The sequence below is a fragment of the Peromyscus californicus genome, unplaced genomic scaffold, assembly GCF_007827085.1.
Source record: "Peromyscus californicus insignis strain IS unplaced genomic scaffold, ASM782708v3 Scaffold_17__1_contigs__length_78620276, whole genome shotgun sequence".
In the NCBI taxonomy this organism is placed as follows: domain Eukaryota; kingdom Metazoa; phylum Chordata; class Mammalia; order Rodentia; family Cricetidae; genus Peromyscus; species Peromyscus californicus.
In genome coordinates, this window is record NW_026294469.1 from 55,827,962 (window position 1) to 55,850,652 (window position 22,691).

Here is a 22,691-nt window from a genome sequence, read left to right on the forward strand (position 1 = left end):
CAAGGCTCAGGGAACGTCCCAGAAGAGGGGATGGGGAAAAAAAAAAACTAAGAGTGTAACAAAAAAGTATCTGTTTGATACTGCAGCCTTTGTGCTCGGGAACTGACTGCAGCTGTGGTTTCTGAATATGATTTGCACAAGTCTGGGCCGCTCACACTTCCCGGTGGATGAGGGTGGAGCCCTTGAGACTACTGGCAATTAACATTTGCTGAGGGAGAGGAGTGTCATTTTCCTCCGTGGTATAAGTCACAGATGAGCTGCCCCTGCGCCCTTGAATAACCCCCACACCCACCCTCAGGCACGTGACTAATTAAACTCAGTGGGCCACATGCAGAAAGAAGAAAAGGAGGTAGGAGGGAGTTGTGGAGAAGTGGGCCAGCAGGGGAGGAAGGGGGCGTGAGAGAGGGGTGGGGGGGCGTGAAATAACTAAAATTCATTTCTAAAAAGTGAGAGGCAGAGAGCCCCGAACCCAAGCAAGGTGAGGTTTCTATCATAGCCGAAGTTAGGGCTAGGGGATTTCCAGGGTTCAGGACCCTGATTGGCCAGCATTTGTCTAGGGGTATAGGGAATGTTTGGAATGTCAGGTACTTTCCCTTAGATGCTGGCCCTCCCTAAGTAGTGTCAGTTTATGGCTTTTCCTGGGTCCAGGTGTTACCTGCCGGAAGCTGTGTCTGGATCTCTAAACCTGTGTGGTCAAGCTGTTCTCCCTCCCCACCCCCCTCCCGCCCCCAGTGGCCTTTATCTGCTGAACATCTCACCAGTCCATCTGTCTACATCACTCTTGACTTTCCTGTCTTCCAAGCTCTCAACAGAATGCCTGTTAAGCTCAATCTCTGCATTCTAGAAGCTTCGATAGGCTGCAGCTCCAAACTCTCCCAGGTTTCTCTCTCAGACTAGTCTTAAAGGCCTACAAAGCTTTATGGAGCTGTTCGTCACAGCGACAGTCTCACTTTTTGATACTGATTTTCTTAGTTACTTCTTCTGTTACTGTGATAACGGGGGGGGGGGGGGGGGGGGGGAGGGGGGGGCGGGCTCTGCTTTTGGTTTGAAATGATACAGTCCATCCTGGCAGGGACCCGCATGGTAGCAGGAGAGTCTTGCAGTGTTGCTGTGTGAGTGTGAGGTAGCTGGCTACCTCCTGTTAGGAAACAGAGCTGTGGCTAATTTTGACCATTGTCTTAGCAAGGAGCTGCTAAATGCTGTGTGCTTCCTTTTCTGGCCAGTGTTTTCTGTAACTGTGTCAATGTGTCAATGTCTCCGGCAGAGGGCCTATTGTCAGACGTTCCCCCAGAGCACTAGAACTTAGTAGAAGAATAAGATTCTAAGAATTCAGCTCTGTGAATTTGAGGCCAGCCTGGTCTATAGAGTGAGATCCAGGACAGGCACCAAAGCTACACAGAGAAACCTTGTCTTGAATAAAAACAAAAAAACAAAACAAAAAAAGCAAATATATTACCACAAGGGCTACTCAGAGAAAACCTGTCTCAAGAAAAATAAACAAATAAATAGAAAAAGAAAGAAAGAGAAAGAGAAATTCTGGGGCTGAGGAGGTGAGTTGTTGGATAAAGGGTTGGCTGTGCAAGCATGAAGACCGGGGGGTTCAGATCTTGAACATCCACACAAAAGCTGGGCAGGGGTGGGGAGGAGGAGGAGGACTCTTGCATCTCCAGGGCTGGGAGGGCAGAGACAGAAGGGGCCCCGTGCTTTGCTGGCCGGCCAGCCTAGTGAACAACGGGCTTCTGGTTCAATGAAGAAGCCCTGTTTCAAAAAGTAAGGTTAACAGAGAGGAAGACATCTCTACGTCAATCTCCAACCTCCACATGTGCATGCAGGGGCACACACACACATTACACACACACAACACACAACACACACACATTCAACACATACACATTACACACACAACACACACATACACACATTCAACACACACATTACATACACAACACACATTACCCACACATACAACACACACACATATACACACATATTCACCAAAGCACAAAGAAATGCTGATATTAGATATTCTAGCTTAGGAATTAGAAACCTTGACCTGAGGTCCTAGTCAGCTGTGTGACACAGGACAATTCATTTACCTTCCTGAGAGCCTTGGGTCCTGCTCTAAGGGTCCTTTAAAATGAGAGAGGAAAATAAAGGAAATCAGAGAAATAGACCTTGTGCCCACTAACATGCTTTGTGACTTTCCCAATTGTATGTTCTTAATTGTCTTTGCAGATATCCATAAACACGATTTCTCCTCCAGAGGTTAACATTCAAGTCTTGGTTCCTTTTTTCTCGGGGCGGTGGGGGTGAGTATGTGTGGAGACCAGATGCTGATGTCTGGTGTCTTCACTTCCCACTGTCCACCTCGGTTTCAAGAGATGGGGTCTTTCAATGAACCTAGAGATCTCTGATAGGCAGCAGCTCCAGGATCCAAATTTGTTCACTTCCCTATCACCAGGCCTATGGTTACAGACATGACTGGCCATGTCTGTCTTTTACTTGGGTGCCAGAGATCCAAACATTTTTGTGTGGGAGGTAGTTTACTGACTGAGCTATTGTCCCACTCAAGACCTGGTTTCTGTAGCCAGAAGCTCCAAACAGGCCAGAAATACAGAACTAGAATCATCAACACGGCTAAGTTGAAGGGGTGTTGATGGCAGGCATTGAGACTGAATGCAGCTCCATGATAAGGATTGTGGCTTTGACACAGGCAGCAGAGGCCAGAGAGACCACATGCCTGGTGATTCTCCAAAGGGGGGAAACTGGGTTTGGTAGTGCATATCTATAATCCCAACACTCAGGAGACTGAGTCAGGAACATCAACAAGATGAAGGCCTGTGTGGCTACCAGAGACCCTGTCTCAAAAAGTTAAAATAATATCTGGCAATCTAGAGTAATCCAAACGATATAGGTCATGCCGTGGTCTGGCTGATTTCCATGTATATACCCGGTCAGAGTTTCAGAAAAGAAAAGAATGTATTTCAACCACAGTTCAGGAAGGCAATAGGGACCAGCAATGAGGGTGGTGAAAGAATTCACCTGTTGCAGAATATTATTTTAGGATGTGTTACATTTATGCGGTGGAACTTTTTTATTATTTATTTATTATGTATACAGTGTTCTGCCTGTATATGTGCCTGGGCACCAGAAGAGGACATTAGACCCCCTGATAGATAGTTGTGAGCCACCATGTGGTTGCTGGGAATTGAACTCAGGACCTCTGGAAGAACAGCCAGTGCTCTTAACCTCTGAGCCATCTCTCCAGCCCTGGAACATTTGTTTTAATGATGCAAAGATGTGTTGCATTTGTTTAACTCTGTGAAGCTGTGTTACTTTGCCTGTCTAAAACACCTGATTGGTCTAATAAAGAGCTGAACGGCCAATAGTGAGGAGAAAGGATAGGTGGGGCTGGCAAGCAGAGAGACTATATAGAAGGAGAAATCTGAAAGGAAAAGAAGAAGAAAGCAAGAGAACAAGGAAAGGAGGACGCTAGGGGCCAGCCACCCAGCCACCCAGCCACCCAGCCACCCAGCCACCCAGCCACCCAGCCACGGAGTAAGAGTAAAAGTAAAATATACAGAAGTAAGAAAAGGAAAAAGCCCAGAGGCAAAAGGTAGAAAGGATGACTGAAAGTTAAGCTGGCTACCAACAAGCCAAGCTAAGCCCAAGCATTTATGATTAAGAATAAGCCTCCAGGCCGGGCGGTGGTGGTGCATGCCTTTAGTCCCAGCACTCAGGAGGCAGAGCCAGGTGGATCTCTGTGAGTTCGAGGCCAGCCTGGTCTATAGAGCGACATCCAGGACAGGCTCCAAAACTACACAGAGAAACCCTATCTTGAAAACCCAAAAAAGAAAAAAAAAAAAGAATAAGCCTCAGTGTGTGATTTATATGGGAGCTGGGTGGCAGTCCCACCAAAGAACAGAGAGCCAAGAGAGTAAAGAACCAACAACATTCACCTGATAAGGAAAGGGCGAAGATAGAAAGCTTATTAAACACTCAGCCACCGCAGGCAGAACAGAGAAACTGAATTCTAAAGGACTGTACTTGGGGAAGTGTTTCTAAATGGACAGTCAGGCCGTGTTTTAACGCCACAGTGCCCTCAAGCCATTTCAATTAGGGCTCATTATGGTTATCAACAGTCTGGCCTTGAGGCAATGAGACTCAACCATGACCACAGTCCTAAACAGTCATCCACATCAACCCATTAAAGGATTCGGCAGAAAAATTACTAGTTCCAGTATTGGAATACTCTTGTTATGTATCTATTTTGTGGGTATATGTGTTTGAATGTGGTGTAGGTGAGTGAGGTGTATATGGGGGGAGGGGTTCCTGCCCATGTGGCATACGGAGGCTGGAAGAGGACATTGGATTTCTACTCTGTCACTCTTTAACTTAGTTTGAGATAGGGTTTTTCATTTTCCCATTCCTTCATTGATAATCTCCTTCTGAGCATATTCCTATCTGGACCCCCATCACTAGGAAAGACAGATACTCCTTAAAAGTATGTTAAAAAAAAAAAAAAAAAGCCAGGTCGTGGCACACACCTTTAATCCCAGCACTCTGGAGGCCAAGGCAGACTTGTCTCTGAGTTTGAGGCCAGCCTGGTCTATAGTGAGTTCCAGGACAGCCAGAGCCACACAGAGAAACCCTGCGTCAAAACCAAAATAAAACAAAAGGTAAGGAGTGGAGAGGGCCTTGGAGCAGTTAAGAATTCAGCCACTGGCCACACAGGGCTGGGACTCGGGACTCAGGGAACATGTGGAAGAAGAGGTAGAAAGATTCTAACAGCCAATGGGGTAGAAGACTTCAAGGAATCAGTGCCTTCCTGACACAGCAGGACTGATGCTCATCTGACCTCACAGAAACTGTGGCAGCATGCGCAGGGCCTGCACAGGTTCAAGCCAGAATGGGGGTCCCAGCACTGAGGGGGGACTGGATGCGAACCCCCATCCCTAACCCAGAAGCTATCTCCAGTGGCAACCACTGGCAAAGGAAAAATTAGTTTTCTCCAATGGCGTTTGAGCTTACAGACCAACCTAGGGGAGGCTCCATGCCCAGCAGTAAATGTTCTGGGGGATGTTTTGTCCCATAGCGCTTTATTTCTAACCTTCCTTGTTTTTTGCTTATCTATTATGGTTTCCAATTTTGTGTTTTCTTGGGTTTTGTGCTTGTACATGTGTATGTGTCTGAGTGTGCATGAGTTTCTCGTGCTTTTTCTGTGGGTTTTGTTTTGACTTTTTTTTCTGTTTGCTTGCTTTGTTTTATTCTGGTTTTTTTTGGGGGGGGGGGATTGTTGTTGTTGTTGTTGTTGGCCTGTTTGTTTTCTAAAGAGAAAGAAGGTATGAAATTGGATGGGCAGAGAGGTGGGAAGGGTCTGGGAGATAAGGAAAAGAAAAACTGTGATCAGAATATATTTTATCAAAAAAATATTTTCAGGCCGGGTGGTGGTGGTGGTGGTGGTGGTGGTGGTGGTGGTGGTGGTGGTGGTGGTAATGGTGGTGGTGGTAGCGCACACCTTTAATCCCAGCACTCGGGAAGCAGAGGCAGGGAGATCTCTGCAAGTTCGAGGATAGCCTGGCTACAGAGTGAGTTCCAGGAAAGGTGCAAAGCTACACAAAGAAACCCATCTCAAAAAACAAAAACAAAAAAATTTCAATTAAGAAAGATTCTTATTGTTCTTGCAGAAGACCTGAGTTAGGTTCCCAGCATCCACATTGGGCAGCTCACAACCACCCGTAACTCCAACCCCAGAGGGATCTGCCACCTCTGGCTTCCACAGTTACCTGTACTCACATGCATGTACACACACGCAACACACACATTTTAAAAACTATTAATAATAAATATTTTTCCTAAAAGAGTGAAGATAGCCAGATTGGTGAAAGGCCAAGCCCTGTGGAATGTGTCACAGGGACTGAGCTGGCTCCATGGGCTTTGATGGTGTCTTCTTCCCAAGTAGGCGTATCAACCAATATTTATATAAGTTTTGGGGAGGGTGCTGGTCTTCAAGTAAACATTATCATCTTGGCCCTGGCTGGACTGTTAGAAATGGGTCTGAGGTCTCAAGAAAAAGACCACACCATCCAAAGCCATATCAGCAGATCAAAAAGTTACTTCTACAGAACAGTGTGCAGCCATGCTCAAGCAAGCAAGCACACCTTCCCATGCCAACCACTGGGTCTGTCTTCCTAAAGGAAGGGGGTTCTGTGCCTCCGTCAAGGTGGTCAGAGCTCGGTTTCACGTTCCGATGTGATTGGTAATACATAGAGGAGCAGAGTCTGGAGGAAAGTGAAACTCGAGCCTACATTTTGATTTCAAGAAGCGCTGACCCTGGGGGCGACAGAGATGGTTAGGTGGTTAGAAGTGCTCACCGCCCTCCCAGAGGATTCAGGCCGGATTCTCAGTGTCTGGTGGCTCACAGTCTCCTGTAACTCCAGCTCCAGGGGAACCTGATGCCCTCTTCTGGACTCCTTGGCACCTGTACACATGTGCACAGACCCACACATACACACACTCAATTTTAAGAATAAATTAATGCTGGGGCAGTGGTAGTGCAGGCCTTTAATTCCAGCAGAGGCAGGCAAAGCTCTGAGTTCGAGGCCAGCCTGGTCTACAGAGAGCGTTCCAGGACAGCCAGAGGTACAAAGAGAAACCCTGTCTTGAAACAACAACAAAAGAATAAAATAAATCCTCTTATACATATGGCTAGCTCAAAGATCAAGCCCCCCCCCAAAAAAAAAACTCAACACATAAACACATTTCTTAGGAATGGAAGGCACTGTGAGTGGGGAACAGTAATTGCCAGGCTCAATCCTTAGCTGCAGCCACACACAGGGGAAAAAAGGAGAGAGAGATTCCAGCTGGATAAAGATAACAAACGGCCTCTTGTGGCTTCCCAGATAGACTACAAATGAATCTACATCTGCCATACCAAGTGTTTGCTTACTGCAGTGTTGACTGACCTGAGGAACAGATGGACGAGACTAATAAAACTAGTTCAGCTAGTTGGCACAACTAATTCAAAGCTGCTGCCTTAGACACTCTCCCCAACAGATAAGTCATGGAATCAGCCTCAGTGTCCAACGACAGAGGACTGGGTCAGGATAAAGAGCTGTGTCATCTACAGGAAAATAAACACAGAGAGAGGTGCATGCGGAGTGTATTTAACCCAATCTCAGACAAACATCATGTTTTCTCTCCTTTGTGGTTCCTAGATTTCTTTATAGAGATACATAAAATCTCATATGAGGGCTGGAGAGATGGCTCAGTGGTTAAGAGCACTGGCTGCTCTTTCAAAGGTCCTGAGTTCAATTCCCAGCAATCACAAGATGGCTCACAGCCATCTATGATGAGATCTGGTGCCCTCTTCTGGCCTGCAGGCAGACATGCAGGCAGAACACTGTATACATAATAAATAAATCTTTTTAAAAAAATCTCATATGAATATATGTTATAAAAGTGAAAGTAAAGGGCTGGAGAGATGGCTCAGAGGTTAAGAGCACCAACTGCTCTCCCAGAGGTCCTGAGTTCAAATCCCAGCACCCACATGGTGGCTTACAAACATCTGTAATGAAATCTGGCACCCTCTTCTGTGTATGTAATAAATAAATAAATCTTTTAAAAAAAAAAAAAGTGAAAGTAAAATCATCTAGGGGAACAAGGGGACTAGTTCCCTAGATCTAGGAGGGGGAGGGGGAGAGGGGGCAGAAAACTTGAGGGAGTGTGCTCAACATATATTTGTAAAAAAAAAAAAAACTTTAAAAATCAATACATTTCTCAAACTCTGCTTGGTGTTAACTTTGTAGCTTGTTTTTTAGTCTGTAATTGAAACCTACCCTAGCCAAGCCAGGCATGGTGGTACTACCTACAATCCCAGCGCTTCAGAGGCAGAAGCCAGAAGCTAACATGTTCAAAGCCAGCCCTGTATCATAGTGAGACTCTGTGTAGGGAGTCCAGGAGAGAAAGAAGGATAAACATAATATCTCTGTTTGTTGGAGGTTTTTTTTGTTGTTGGTTGGTTGGTTAGTTTCTGTTTGTTTTGTTTTGTTGTCTGTTTTGGGGTGTGTGTGTGTGTGTGTGTGTGTGTGTGTGTGTGTGTGTGTGTGTGTGTGTGTGTGTGATATTGAATTAAATTATGTAACCTAGACAGGCCTTGAATTCTGGATCCTCCTGCCTCCTCCCCACCCCAGATGCTGGAATCTAAGAAGTGTAGAAGTGTATCACCATGCATAGCAACATTAAATTCTTTATTTACCACTACAGCTGAAATGCGAAGTAAAGTGCCTTAAACAGAACATAACTGATCAACAGGTGACTGGACTTGGATTCGTTAAAAAAAAAAAAAAAGGTCAGCAGTTTATTTTGACGGGGATTTGAGGGTGTGTTTCTGCGTGTGGAGGAGAGCAAGGCGTCTGGTTCCTGCAGCTGTTCTCACTTAAGGATTTGTGATTTCATTTCTGCAGACAGCTCCATAGTCCATGTTCCTGACCAAGGAATGTTCTCTGTAAGGCAGAGACCATGGCTCCTCAGCCTTGCTCTGCGCTGTCCAGAAGGAAATTGTTAAACACCTCCAGCTTTGTCTTTCTGAATTCTTTTTTTTTTCTTTTTTTCTGGAGCTGAGGACCGAACCCAGGGCCTAAATCCCCAACCCCGTCTTTCTGAGTTCTTGACTCTCATCTGTATACACATCTTCATTGCAGAGATCTGTAGTGGGTAGCCATTCCAGCCTTGATCTGGAAGCTCCAACCCCCATTGAGGCTTCGGTAACTGTCACGCCTACAAGGCGGGGCCAAGAGAGGACCCTGAAGACCTGAGATCCGGATGTGTGGGCTCTCTTGGTTCCTGGACCCTGGACACTGGAGCTAGACCGAGCAGAGTTCTCCAGAGAACACCGCCGGACTGCGCCACACCTTTCCCAGACCCTGCAACCTACCTATCCCTTCATTTGTAAGTTACGCCACTAAATAAACCTCCCTTTTAACTATGTGGAGTGGCCTTAATAATTTCAGTAATAGAGATTAACAAAATACTTTTGGCATAAGCATATATAGTGGAAATATGATTCAAGACTACAAGAAAAAGCGTAAGATTTCTGCTGTTTTTCCATGAGGAGGTTGAATCCAAGGCCTCACGAATGCTAGGTAAGCCCTCTACCACTGACCTGTACTCCTAACCTTGATTTGATTTTTGAGACAAGGTCTCACTATGTGGCCACGGCTGACCTGGAACTCACTAGATCAGGCTGGCCTTGAACTCACAGAGATCCACCTGCCTCTGCCCTTGGAGTGCTTGGATTAAAGAGGTGCAAAATCATACCCAACTGATATTTCTATTATTAAGCTTGTTTGGGTCGAGGATATAGGCCAGCATTAAAATATTTGCCTAGCATGTGTGAGGCTCTAAGTTCAGTTCCCAGGACTGCAAAAATAAACAAAGAAACACCAGAAGAAGCAGGGTAGAGAGGGAGAGAGAGAAAGAAAGAGAGGAAGAGAGAGAGAGAGAGAGAGAGAGAGAGAGAGAGAGAGAGAGAGAGAGAAAGAAAGAAAGAAAGAAAGAAAGAAAGAAAGAAAGAAAGAAAGAAAAGAAGAAAGAAAGAAAGAAAGAAAGAAAGAAAGAAAAAGGAAAGGAGGGAAAGGAAAGGAAAGGAAAAGAAAGGAAAGGAAAACAGGACCTAGAAACTCCCATGCATACCTAGTTCCTGCAGAGGTCAGAAGAGGGTGTTGGATCCCCTGAAACTGGAATTACAGATGGTTGCATCGTGTAGGTGCTGGGAGCCTAACCCAGGCCACAGAGAGCAGCATGTACTCTTAACCACTGAGCCATCTTTCCAAGCCCCATGCATCCTTTTTTAATGTATGAATTCGGGGATTTGTATTTCCCTTGAACATTTTAAGAATATAGATGTAACTGCTTAGTTATAAAAGGATTTTTTTTTTTTTTTGGACTGGCCTGGAACTCACTATGCAGCCAAAGCTTGCCTTAAACTCTTCATTCTCGAACCTCTGGCTTCCAAGGGCTGGAATTACACATAGACACCACCACAGCTGGCTTGCCTGTTTAATTTCAATGTGCTAATAGTTATAATAATAATAATAATAATAATAATAATAATAATAATAATAGTTATAAGGCACTCACCATTAAAGCCACTATAACAACTTAGGAAGAACAGTTTAGAGACAACTTACAGTGAGTGAGGTGCTACCAAGTATTGTTGTTTGTAGGACCAGAGGTCAAACCAAGGTCCTTCCCTATGCTAAGCACACATTCTTGCACGGAGGCCAGCTCCACCTCAGATATGTGGTTTGGGCAGCATTCCTTTAAAGTTGTGAAAACTTAAAGATCACTGAGCTAGCAATCTTCTTCAGAGAACTTTCTTCTTGCAGCGGTGGGAATTAACCAAGAAATCCACAGCTAGACAATGTGCAGAAAGCGAGAGACTTCGGAGCACTCTGGCCTAAATGGGATGTTTTCATCAAAGTCCTTCTCTCAGGGCTCAGGGATCCATCCGGAAGGGAGACAGAAAGGCTGTAAGAGCCAGAGGTGGAAAAACAGAAAACAGTGTCTTCTAGACACACGAAGACTGATTCACATATGAACTCACAGAGACTCTTGACAGCATCCACAGGATCAAAATAGACAAAAATCCCAGCACGGAGAAGGGGACGTGGACACAAACTCCCACCCTTAACCAAGAAGCTGTTTGCAATTGATACCCGCTGGGAGAGGGAAAATCAGTCTCCTCCAATGGAGTGTCCCGGGCCTATCAACCATATTCCAGGGCAGGCGCCGTGCCCAGGAGTAGTTGGCCAACACAGAATAGACTCCATTGGTGGGTGCCTTTTGTTTTGTTTTGGCATTTTTCTCTTACTGATTTTCTGTTTGGTTGGTTATCTGATTTGATTTTCATTTTGTGGGATTTTCACTTGTGGGAGTTCCGTTGTTTTCCCTGTTTTGGTTTTCTGTTTTGGTTTTTCTTTTTGTTTTTTGTTTGTTTGTTTGTTTGTTTGTTTGTTTTTGAGAAAGAACACGAAGTTGGGTGAGTAGGAAATAGGGAGAATCTGGGAGGAGTTGGGAAAGGGGAAAGAATATGATTAAAATGCATTGTATGAAAACAATTTTAGTACTTTTTTTTTCAAGATTACTGAGCTTGATGAGGGAGAAACCCTCTTTCCATCCAAATTAAGGAACTTGAGCACCTGGTTTTTTAGCACAGACAGAGTCTAATTTTATTCATGCACAGCTGTCAGGAGCCACATGGTTGCCAGGGAAACAACACATACCTGGAAGCATTCCACTCAGTGTCAGAGGAACCAGAACTGGAAGGTTATTGACACAGGGCCAAATAAGTCATTCCAGACCGTGTAAGCCGCAGAACACTAGCTGCCTAACTTTAAGTTATGTTTCTCTAGTTCCCTCTCTTTCCTTCAGCGTTATGGATCAAACCTAGGGCCTCAGACTAACACTGAGGTTCTCTTTTTAAAAAAAATATTATTACATCTATTTAGAGAGAGAGAGAGAGAGAGAAATTGCCACAGCAGGAATGCAGAGGTCAACCTACCTGTGGGAATCAATTCTCTCCTTTCACCTGTAGGTTCAGGGAATCAAAATCCACTTCCATCACGTGGTTCTCCAAGTCAAACATAGGTCATCAGACCTGTTGACAAGGGCTTTTACCCAATACGCCATCTCAGTGGCCCTAAGCTCTTTTTTCTTTTTTTTTTTTTTTGGTTTTTGGAGACAGGGTTCCTCTGTGTAGCTTTGCGCCTTTCCTGGAACTCGCTTTGGAGACCAGGCTGGCCTCGAACTCACAGAGATCCGCCTGTCTCTGCCTCCCGAGTGCTGGGATTAAAGGCGTGCGCCACCACCGCCGGGCTCTTTTTGGTTTTTTGAAACAGGGTTTTTCCATGTAGCTTTGGTGCCTGTCCTGGATCTTGCTCTGGAGACCAGGCTGGCCTCAAACTCACAGAGATCCGCCTGTCTTTGCCTCCTGAGTGCTGGGATTAAAGGCATGCGCCACCTCTGCCCGGCCCGGCCCTAAGCTCTTAAGTGATTCTCACTAAGTTGTCAAAAAAACTCAAACTTATCACCCTGCCTCAGCCTCCCAAGTAAGAATTACAGGCCTATAGCACCCTGCTGGCCTTTCTACTCCATGATTAATCAGGAAAAATTATTAAGTACGCACTATGTGCCAATAGTATGCTAGCTGGTATTAAGAAATACAAAACTTTAGTTCTATCCTGGGTTTTGATGCAAAAATAAATATTTTAAAATAGAAAAAAGAAAAATTGAAGTTGGGTGGGTAGAGGGTGAGGGTGAGGGTGGAGAGACTGGATCTGGGAGTTGAAACAGGTAAATATGATCCAAATACATTGTATGAAACTCTTAAAAATATAAATTTGTTATTTTTAAAGGCATACAAAACATGTCCAGTCATTTCTTCATGTTCAGGACACTTGCATTATAAACACACTGAACTTCCACCCAGGAGAAATACACAGCTAGGTTCCTATATGCCTCTGACCACATTTTTATCAACCCATCATACAAAACCTTGTTTGACATGCATTTCTGTTTAATGATCCCTTACTCAAAGTATAGGTGATTTCTTTATATATATATATTTTTTTTTAAGTTTTTTTTTTAAGATTTATTTATTTATTATGTATACACTGTTCTGTTTCTGCTTGCATATGTCCCTTCAGGCCAGAAGAGGGCACCAGATCTCATTATTGATGGTTGTGAGCCACCATGTGGTTACTGGGAATTGAACTCAGGACCTCTGGAAGAACAGCCAGTGCTCTTAACCTCTGAGCCATCTCTCCAGCCCTCTTTTTATATTTTTTTATTAAAAAAATTTTACATAGGATACATTTTCATATTTCCCCTCTCCCAGCTCCCCCCATTTCCTTCCCTCCCAACCTCATGTTCTCCTCTCTTCCTTTCTCTCTCTCAAAAAGAAAAATAAGCCAGGCAGTGGTGGCGCACGCCTTTAATCCCAGCACTCAGCACTTGGGAGGCAGAGGCAGGCGAATCTCTGTGAGTTTGAGGCCAGCCTGGTCTACAGAGTGAGATTCAGGAAAGGCGCAAAGCTACACAGAGAAACCCTGTCTTGAAAAAAAGAAAGAAAGAAAGAAAGAAAGAAAGAAAGAAAGAAAGAAAGAAAGAAAGAAAGACAGAAAGAAAGACAGAAAGAAAGACAGAAAGAGAAAGGAAGGAAGGAAGGAAGGAAGGAAGATAAAACAAAGGTCAAAACAAACAAGAAACTAAACCAAAAAAAAAAAAATGTAGGGAAGGGAGCACTTACCCATTGCTGGAGGGAGTACCAAATAATATAGACACTACAAAAATCATTGTGGAGGTTCCTCCAAAATCTGAAAACCAATCTACCTCAAGACGCAGATGGACCACTCTTGGGCATACACCCAAAGGACTCTCCATCCTACTACAGAGATCCTTGCTCATCCATGTTCACTGCTGCTCTATTCCTAACAGCCAGAAATTGGAAACAGACTAGATGTCCATCAACTGATGAATGGGTAATGAAAATGTGATACGTTTACACAATAGAATATTATTCAGCCGGTCCTGGAAAATGAAATGATAAGGTTCGCAGATAAATGGATGGAGCTAGAAAAAAATAATCCTGAGTGAGGTAACCTAGACCCCAAAAGACAAATATTGTATGTTTTTGTCTCACATGTGGATGTTAGCTTTTAAGCTTTCAATATGTGTACTACAGTCAGAACAACCACGGAGGTTAGGTGTCTAGTAAAAGATCAGGGAAGGGAGGGAATCTTCCAAGGAAAAGGAAATCAAACATAGTAAGAAATAAAGAGAACTCTGGACTAGGTGGATTAACTAGGGAGGGGGATAAGAAAGAAGAGTAGGGCCGGGCGGTGGTGGCGCACGCCTTTAATCCCAGCACTCGGGAGGCAGAGCCAGGCGGATCTCTGTGAGTTCGAGGCCAGCCTGGGCTACCAAGTGAGTCCCAGGAAAGGCGCAAAGCTGCACAGAGAAACCCTGTCTCGAAAAACCAAAAAAAAAAAAAAAAAAAAGAAAGAAAGAAAGAAAGAAAGAGGAGTAAAGGAGGAAATATGGGGAGGGACAACTAACAGAGGCCTTTTGAAAAACCTTATGGAAACCTACTACTTAGAGGCTTCCTCAAATACATACACATATGAACGAAATCCAAATGGAGTCACGATACAATGGGTGATACAGTACCCCAGCTAGACATCTTATGCCACCAAGTAAAAATTCCAGTGCCAGGCATGGGTTGTATCTAATTGAGTTGTTGGCCAGAAGGGTCCCATAAACCACCGGAAACACCATAAGCTATTGTCAATGCTATTGGTTACTCACTCCAACCTCACAGTAAGGCCCTATTGCTGAAGACACGGCTTTCTTAGAACACAGAGAAACAAGTCGGTGCTCAGGTAGATGTTTCACCTCTACTGACTAGACAGAGTTCAGGATGTAGAAGACACTTTGCATACTAGCAGGGGAAAAAAACCGGTATCACCCGGCTACAAACCCTGTGACCTAGAACAGTGATTATCAGCCTATGAGACATACTGGTGCAATCATGGCACACATGTTATGAGAGTAACCAACTACTGGGTTTTTGTTGTTGTTGTTGTTTTGGTTTTGGTTTTTTGAGACACGGTTTCTCTGTGTAGCTTTATGCCTTTCCTGGAACTCACTCTGTAGACCAGGCTGGCCTCGAACTCACAGAGATCCGCCTGCCTCTTGCCTCCCAAGTGCTGGGATTAAAGGCGTGCGCCACCACCGCCCGGCCCAACTACTGTTTGATTGGGACTTAAGACCCACTCCATGAAACCCGTATCTAACATTATTAAAGTGGTCCAAACCCTGAAACTAGATAGGTCATGGGTCCTAGTTGAAAACCTACTACTATTATTCTGCTAAAGAAAGACAGCAGCAAAATGACTCCTCATGAAATAATTCTATACTCATAGACCAGTGCATCACTCAACCCTGACCAGGGAATCTTCTTCTTGCAATATATATGTGGTTTCTTAACATTGACTAACATCCTCCAGCACTGAAAGCCCTGCCTCAGGGAAACCTGTCTGACACACCTGTTCTCTCCATCAGGCACACTGCAGCCCTCCTGCACTGCAGCTCTGTGCTTAGGACCTTTCAAGATAATGGATGGAGCAATCACCCAAAAAAGTACCAGACTTTGAAGGCACATAGCACTATTCAAACAGCCTGTACAGAGGTCACATGTTAACCGTCGGCGCTGACGCTGAGTTACAGTATCCTCGGCTAGATGAATGTTGGTAACTCAGTCTGGTGGGACTTGCGGGTATCTGAATCATCTCCAAGGCATTACACAGGTGGATTCTGGGGCTCCATATGAGCTTTCGTGAGCAAGCTAATTCAGAAATAAAAAAATCCACAAATAATGGAAATCACTGATGTGGTATTGTGTTCCCCAAAATATTGTACATAATAATAAAAAACTTATCTGGGGTCAGAGAACAGGACAGCCACTAGATTCAGAGGCCAGAAAATGGTGGCACACATGCCTTTAATCCTAACATTCCAGAGGCAGAGATGCACCTGGATCTCTGTGAGTTCAAGGCCACACTGGAAACAGCCAGGCATGGTAACAAGAGCCTTTAATCCCAGGAATTGAGCCTTTAATCCCAGGAAGTGATGACAGAAAGCAGAAAGGTATATAAGGCGTGAGGACCAGAAACTAGAAGCTTTTTGCTGGTTAAGCTTTTAGGCCTTTGAGCAGCACAGTTCAGCTGAGAGGCATCCAGTCTGAGGAAACAGGATCAGCTGAGAAATTGGCAAGGTGAGGTAGCTGTGGCTTGTTCTGCTTCTTTGATCTTCCAGCATTCACCCTAATACCCGGCTCCAGGTTTGTTTTTATTAAGACCTTTTAAGATTCGTGCTACACACTGGGAATACACGTATATACAAGACATGTTCATTCTAACTAGAAAGCAAACAATGAAATGCATAAAACAATGTAGTGTTCAGGTAAGTAGATAGGGTTTGGGATAAGGTAAGGAGGATGGGGGATGGGCATTGTTTGACAAGAATAAGACCAATGAGGTGTGGATGCAGCTCAGTGATAGAGTAATTTCTTGCCATGTGCAGGGTACATGGAATGAATCTCCAATACCAAAAATAAACAAGTGGGTAAGAAGGAGATTAAAACGGGATCTTTGTTAGTTTCCATTGCTGCTATATCCAGTTATCATGCAGATGGTATCCTAAAAAACAAATGTCAGACGCCCTGCACGGTCTCACTGGGCTAGAAATAAAAAGCTCCCTAGGTATGGGTTCCTTCTGGAGGCTCAAGGAGGATTTTCTTACCTGCAGCAGCCTGCAGTCTGCCCGGTCCTCAGCTCACATTCTATCCAATCATCCATCTCCAACACACACACACACACACACACACACACACACACACACACACACACACACAAACAGAGAGAGAAAGAGACAGAGACAGAGATAGAGAGCCAGAAAGACACACACAGAGAAAGATAGAGACCCACAGAGAGACAGACAGACAGGCAGAGACAGTGACAGAGAGACACTACGAGAAGAACATGACATCCTGGGGCAGATGGCTGTGCTAACTTACAGCCTCAGAACAAGACTGCTATTGGCTCAGGGCAGACTCAGAGTAAGGCCACCATTGGAAAGATAATCAGAACAAGCCCCAGCTCTCAGTGTCCCAGGGTACCGTGGCACTGAAACACCACCTGGCTGTTCATATGGGAATTCCCCAGCTGTAAAAGCAGCCACTAAGAATGCTTCTGTGCACAGAGTTTCTCTCTCCTGCCTTTCCCACTGCTTCTGTACCACAAAGGATCTAAAACCTCTCCATGCTTGCCTTGCTCTACCATGGAAAATTATTTTATAACATTGGCCTATCCCTGCTGTCTCACATAGTAGAGAGAGAGGGAAGGAGGGAGAGAGGGGAGGAAGAAGGAGGAAATAACAGTTTTGAATAAACATGGATCTTGTGCTTTTCTGCTGGACCATGCCCTACAGCTAATACGCTAATTCTCCAGTATCCCTAGAGAAGCATTATGAGCACGTTCATGACCTGCGTCAATCTCACAGAAACACACAATCTAATTCTAGACAGCCAAGTTTCCCCACCTGCCAAAGTGCCTTTCTGTTACCATGGAGACACCCAAAGCTCCTCATCCTTATTCCTTTCCTCCTCCCTTCTCACCTCATAGTACTCCTGACACTGGCTGACAGGTGTGTGGGAGGTGGGAGGGGACAGAGACACAGACATTCTCCCAACCCCAACCTGATCCTGTGATTTAAATAGCCCAGCTATCAAGGGATATATAAACTTCAAGAATAAAGTCCCCATCTCCCAGGTGACTTTGAAGAAACAGCTTTTGTCTGGGAAAACTAACTAGAGAGTGCCAGGGTTTCCTGCAGCCCAGGATCATCTTGAACATACTTTGTGGCTGATAGTGACCTTAATCTTCTGATCCTCTTACCTCCAAGTGTTGTGTTTATAAGTATGTACCAACACACACACACACACACACACACACACACACACACTATATATATATGTGTGTGTATATGCATATATAGTATATGTGTATCTATACATATATGTATATATGTATAGATACATATTGTGTATATATGTATGTGTGTATATGTATATATATATATATATATAATTTTACATTCATTGGTGTTTGTGCCTGCATTCATGTCTGTGTGAGCGTGTAACTCCTGGAGCTGGAGTTACAGACAGTTGTGAGCCACCATATGGGTGCTAGGAATTGAACCCAGGTCCCTTGGAAGAGCAGCCAGTACTCTTAACCACCGAGCCATTATCCCCAGCCCCCAAACTCAGGCTTGGTGACCAGCACCTCTTACCAGCTATACCATCTCACCAGCCAGTTTCTAGATCTCTAACTCCACCAATCTACTCAAACACAAACATTTATATTATAGCCTTCTGGGTTGTTGGCCCCTCTAAAGTACTCTCAACATCTTTATTATTTTATGTGTATGGGTATTTTGCCTGTATGTATGGCTGTGCACCCTGAGTGTGTGCAGTGCCCATGGAGGCCAGTTACATATTTTTAGTATCTTCAGCACTCCTGGGCTACAATATGAACTCCTGTCAAGAAAAAAAAGAGAGGGAAGGAAGGGAGGGAGGGAGGGAGGGAGGGAGGGAAGAAGGAAGGAAGGGTGGGTGGGTGGTGGCTTGAATGAAAATGGGCATAGGCCCACAAGGAGTGGCACTATTAGAAGGTGTGGCCTTGTTGGAGTAAGTATGTCTTCATTGGAGGAAGTGGGTCACTAGGGTATGGGCTTTGACATCTCAGATGCTCAAGCCAGGCCCAGTGTCTCACTGTCTCTTCCTGCAGCCTGCTGATCCTGATGTAGAACTCTCAGCTGCCTCTCCAGCACCATGTCTGCCTGTGTGCTGCCATGCTTCCCACCATGATGATAACGGACTAAACCTCTGAACTGTAAGCCAGCCCCAATTAAATGCCTTCCTTTATAGGCATTGCTGTGGTCATAGTCTCTTCACAGCAGTAGAAACCCTAACTAGGACAGACAGACAGACAGGAAGGAACGACAATTAGATAGTTAAATGAGACACAACCAATGGAATGAACCTACTACCCTCAGGACTTTACAATAAAATGAAGAAACTAAAGTTGAGAAGGGCAAGTCACCTTCCCAAGGTCACACAGTTGGTCAGTGTGACAGCTGGGACTCCTTATGTCTCACTAAAATGCTATCTATTCGAGCTTTGCTTCAGTGTATATTAATGTAAAATGTCAACCTCTGAAATCCTTAAAGAGAGACCTGTAAGCATCTAGAAGTCTTTGTTCCCTTCGCCACGCCCATCACTTCCTTCGCCACACCCATCACTCCCTTCACCACGCCCATCACTTCCTTCGCCACGCCCATCACTTCCTTCGCCACGCCCATCACTCCCTTCACCACGCCCATCACTTCCTTCGTCATGCCCGCATGTCCTTCACCAGGCCCATCCCTGGCTCATGAGAAAGCTCTCTGTGTTCTAACACTCTGACGCTGCGGATTGAGCTCCGAGTCTTTCATCCACTAAGCACAAACTCTACCACTGAGTGACTCCCCCCTCCGTCCTGTCATTCACTTTGTTATGGTGATTACAATTTTTTAGAATATAGAGTAATAGCCTATGGTCTTGGATTGTCTGCATCTTGGATAAGGAAATGCACACACACTAACACACACATTCATACACGCATATACACATGCTCTCACACGCACAAGCCAAAGTGGAGGCTGCAACACTTGGCTCACACCACAGTAGGTGTGAGGAATGAAGTCAGAGCCTCTGAGAACCTAGGAACAATTTCTTCTGCAGAGAGAACCGTCTCAGTTGAAACCACTTCAAGTTGTCATAACTTGACGAAAGAACGTTAAGACAAACACTACTTTTTATACCGTGGAGATGTCCAAATACGAATGACCTCCTCCAGCTCTCCCGTCAGGCATAGGGCACATCCAGCCCCAACCCCCCACGTCGCTAACACCAGGAAACTGGAGTAGAGCTTCCAGGCTGCTCAGCAACACACAATGCAGGGTGCCCTTCCCCTGCTTCACCTCGCTCTCCTCATTTCCAACAGATCATTAGACGTCATTCCTACGGAAAAGCAGGCTTAAGGAATTAGGTCCTTGCCTTTCCATTTTGTATTAAACCAAGCAATTTCCTCAAGTCTCTGCAAGAGAAGTTCACTGGAGTCATAAATACAAACTGTTGTGACATCCGAAGGGAAGGCAGGAGTCTATGCAAGCTGGCTCCGGTCTCAATCCAGCAGAGGCAGCTAAGGATCAGGGACTCAACTCATAGGGAGCCCTGCCCCAGGAGGTCACAGCTGAGTGTTCATCCAAACCTGGGACCCAAGGAATCCCAAACCAGGAACCCCAACAGGGGATACTGCTCCTCAGGCCGTGGAGGCCCACACAGCTGAAAGCAGGAGATTAGTAATGTCGCCACTAGGTGGCGCAAACTGCCTTCTGCTGTGAGAAGACACTAACAGCATGGAGAATTTATTTGTATTTTTTTAGGTTGTTTTTTAATTTTCATATTAAAATCAGCTTCTCGAATGTGAGTTGAACAAGGTATTGATCTATGGGTATAGCAGTGCGTCATTAGGAGTCATTTTATTGCTATGTTCCTTTAGGAGAATAATAGTAGTCAGTCTCCCCCAGCCTGTGAGCTATTTAGTCTCAGGTTATTGACCACTTTGGCAGTGGCAGGTATGGGCTCCATTTCATGGAGCAGGCCTTAAGTCTAATCAAAAAGTGGGTGGTGACTCTCATAATGGTGGTGCCACTCTTGGACCGGAATCTCTTGTAGGCAGGTCAGTGTTGTGTAGCTGGGCGATATTGGCGATTACCTTCCTCCTTGGTAGGTAGTGTGCATGGTACCTTCCAACACCATGACCACTAGTCAGTGGGGGTGAAGCTTCTAGTTAGTCACTGGCTCAATATCTCTGTGTTGGAGGCCATTAAATATTCTTTTCAAAGAGACATTAAATGTTATTTTCAAAGAGACAATCAGGCCTTACTGTTAGGTTGTGGAGAGTAACCAATAGTCTTGGGAAGAGCCTGTGATGTTTGGGAGTTTCTATAGGGGCCCTTTGGATAATGATTCAACAAGATGTGAACCCATCCCAGACACTGGAGGTTTTGCTTGGTGGCATTGTCTCCCTGATTATTTGGTGACACCATTTAGATTCCTTTCATATGTGTCTGTATTTTACAAAGCTTCTACAGTAGCAGGCTTCCATATGGCTTTTCAAATGACATTGGTCTTCCTGGATCTGGGTTATCTCACTCAAGATGATTGTTTCTAGCTCTGTCCATTTATCTGCAGACCTTATTACTTCATTTTCCAGGAATGGCTGAATAATATTCCATTGTGTAAACATACCACATTTTCATTACCCATTCATCAGTTGATGGACATCTAATTTGTTTCCAATTTCTGGCTGTTAGGAATAGAGCAGCAGTGAACATGGATGAGCAAGGATCTCTGTAGTGGAATGGAAAGTCCTTTGGGTGTATGCCAAAGAGTGGGGCATCTGCATCTTGAGGTAGATTGGTTTGCAGATTTTGGAGGCACCTCCACACTGATTTCTATAGCCCATACCAGTTTGCACTCCCCCCAGCAATGAGTAAGGGTTCTCTTCCCCCACATCTTCGCCAGCATGAGCCGCCACTTCCTTCATTGATCTTGGCCCTTCTGGCTGGGGTAAGATGAAATCTCAAAGTAGGTTTAATTTGCTTTTCTATGATGGTTAAGGATGGTGAGCATTTCAGTGTTTCTCAACTGGGTGGTGTTGGTAGACACCTTTAATCCCAACACTTAGGAGGCAGAGGCAGGCAGATCTCTGTGAGTTTGAGGCCAGCCTGATCTACAGAGTGAGTTCCAGGACAGCCAGGGCTGTTAAACAGAGAAACCTTGTCTTTGGTTGTTTACTTGATGTGTAGGGTTTTTTTTTTTTTAGTTTTATGTATAAGTGTGTGTATGTATATTAGATGTTAAACCTCTATCAGATATGTAATTGGTAAAAATTCCTTTCCCATTCGTAGGCTAATGTTCTGTCCAAATGATGGTGTCCTTTGCCATGCAGAAGCTTTTTCATTTCATGAGGTCTTCCCCCCCCCCTTCAGTTTTTCAAGACAGGATTTCTCTGTATAGCCCTGGCTGTCCTGGAACTTGCTTTGTAGACCAGGCTGGCCTTGAACTCATAGAAATCCACCTGCCTCTGCCTTCCAATTGCTGGGATTAAAGGCATGTGCCACTACAGCCTGGCTAGTTTTAAAACCACAACAAAGAAATGGAGATAACATAGGACACAGAAATTAGCAACTTAGACCATGGGCTTCTGCCAGACATGCTCAATTGTAAAAGCTTGCCATGCCAAGGTTAGCATGTGGAGATCAGGAGCTCAGTGGCCTTTGGTGGGGTCTAATGGGTATAGCCACTCTGGAAAACCACGTGACATGGCCCACAACAGTCGAATACATACACCTGCTCTGTGACACAGAATTCCTCTCCAAAGACGCACCTACAAATGTACACATCTTTGAATCAAAATTCATGTGCAAAGAAGCAGCATGGTATGCAATAGCCAAAGTCTACCCACAGTGTCTTAGGGTTTCTACTGCTGAAATGAAACACCAAGATCAAAAAATAATTTTGGGAGGAAAGGGTTTATTTGGCTTACACTTCCATATTGCTGTTCATCATTGAAGGAAGTCAGGACAGGAACTCAAACAGACCAGGATCCTAGATGCAGAGGCCATGGAGAAGTGGTTCTCACTGGCTTACTCCCCATGACTTGCTCATCCTGCTTTCTTATAGAACCCAGGACCACCAGCCCATGGATGGCACCATGCACCATGGGCTGGGCCCTCCTGCATTGATCACTAATTGAGAAAATGCCTTACAGCTGGACCTCATGGAGGCATTTCCTCAGCTGAGGCTCCTTCCTCTGAATATTCTAGCTTGTGTCAAGCTGACACACACAACCAGCCAGTACAGTAAGTAAGTAGGTAAAGAATGCTTAAACAGTGGAGTACGATACAGTCATGAAGATTAATGAAACTATAGCTATGGAGAGTGTATCACTGAGTCTCACTAA

General features: G+C 44.8%; 1 long non-coding RNA gene across 1 annotated transcript; it reads left to right on the forward strand.

Annotated features, from left to right (window-relative positions):
- The first annotated feature begins 101 nt into the window (after positions 1-101).
- On the forward strand, positions 102-8,988 carry LOC128112921 (uncharacterized). The gene is made up of 3 exons (XR_008219229.1): positions 102-349; positions 2,236-2,309; positions 8,266-8,988. It is a non-coding gene; the product is annotated as an uncharacterized LOC128112921 (long non-coding RNA).
- The last annotated feature ends 13,703 nt before the right edge of the window (positions 8,989-22,691 follow it).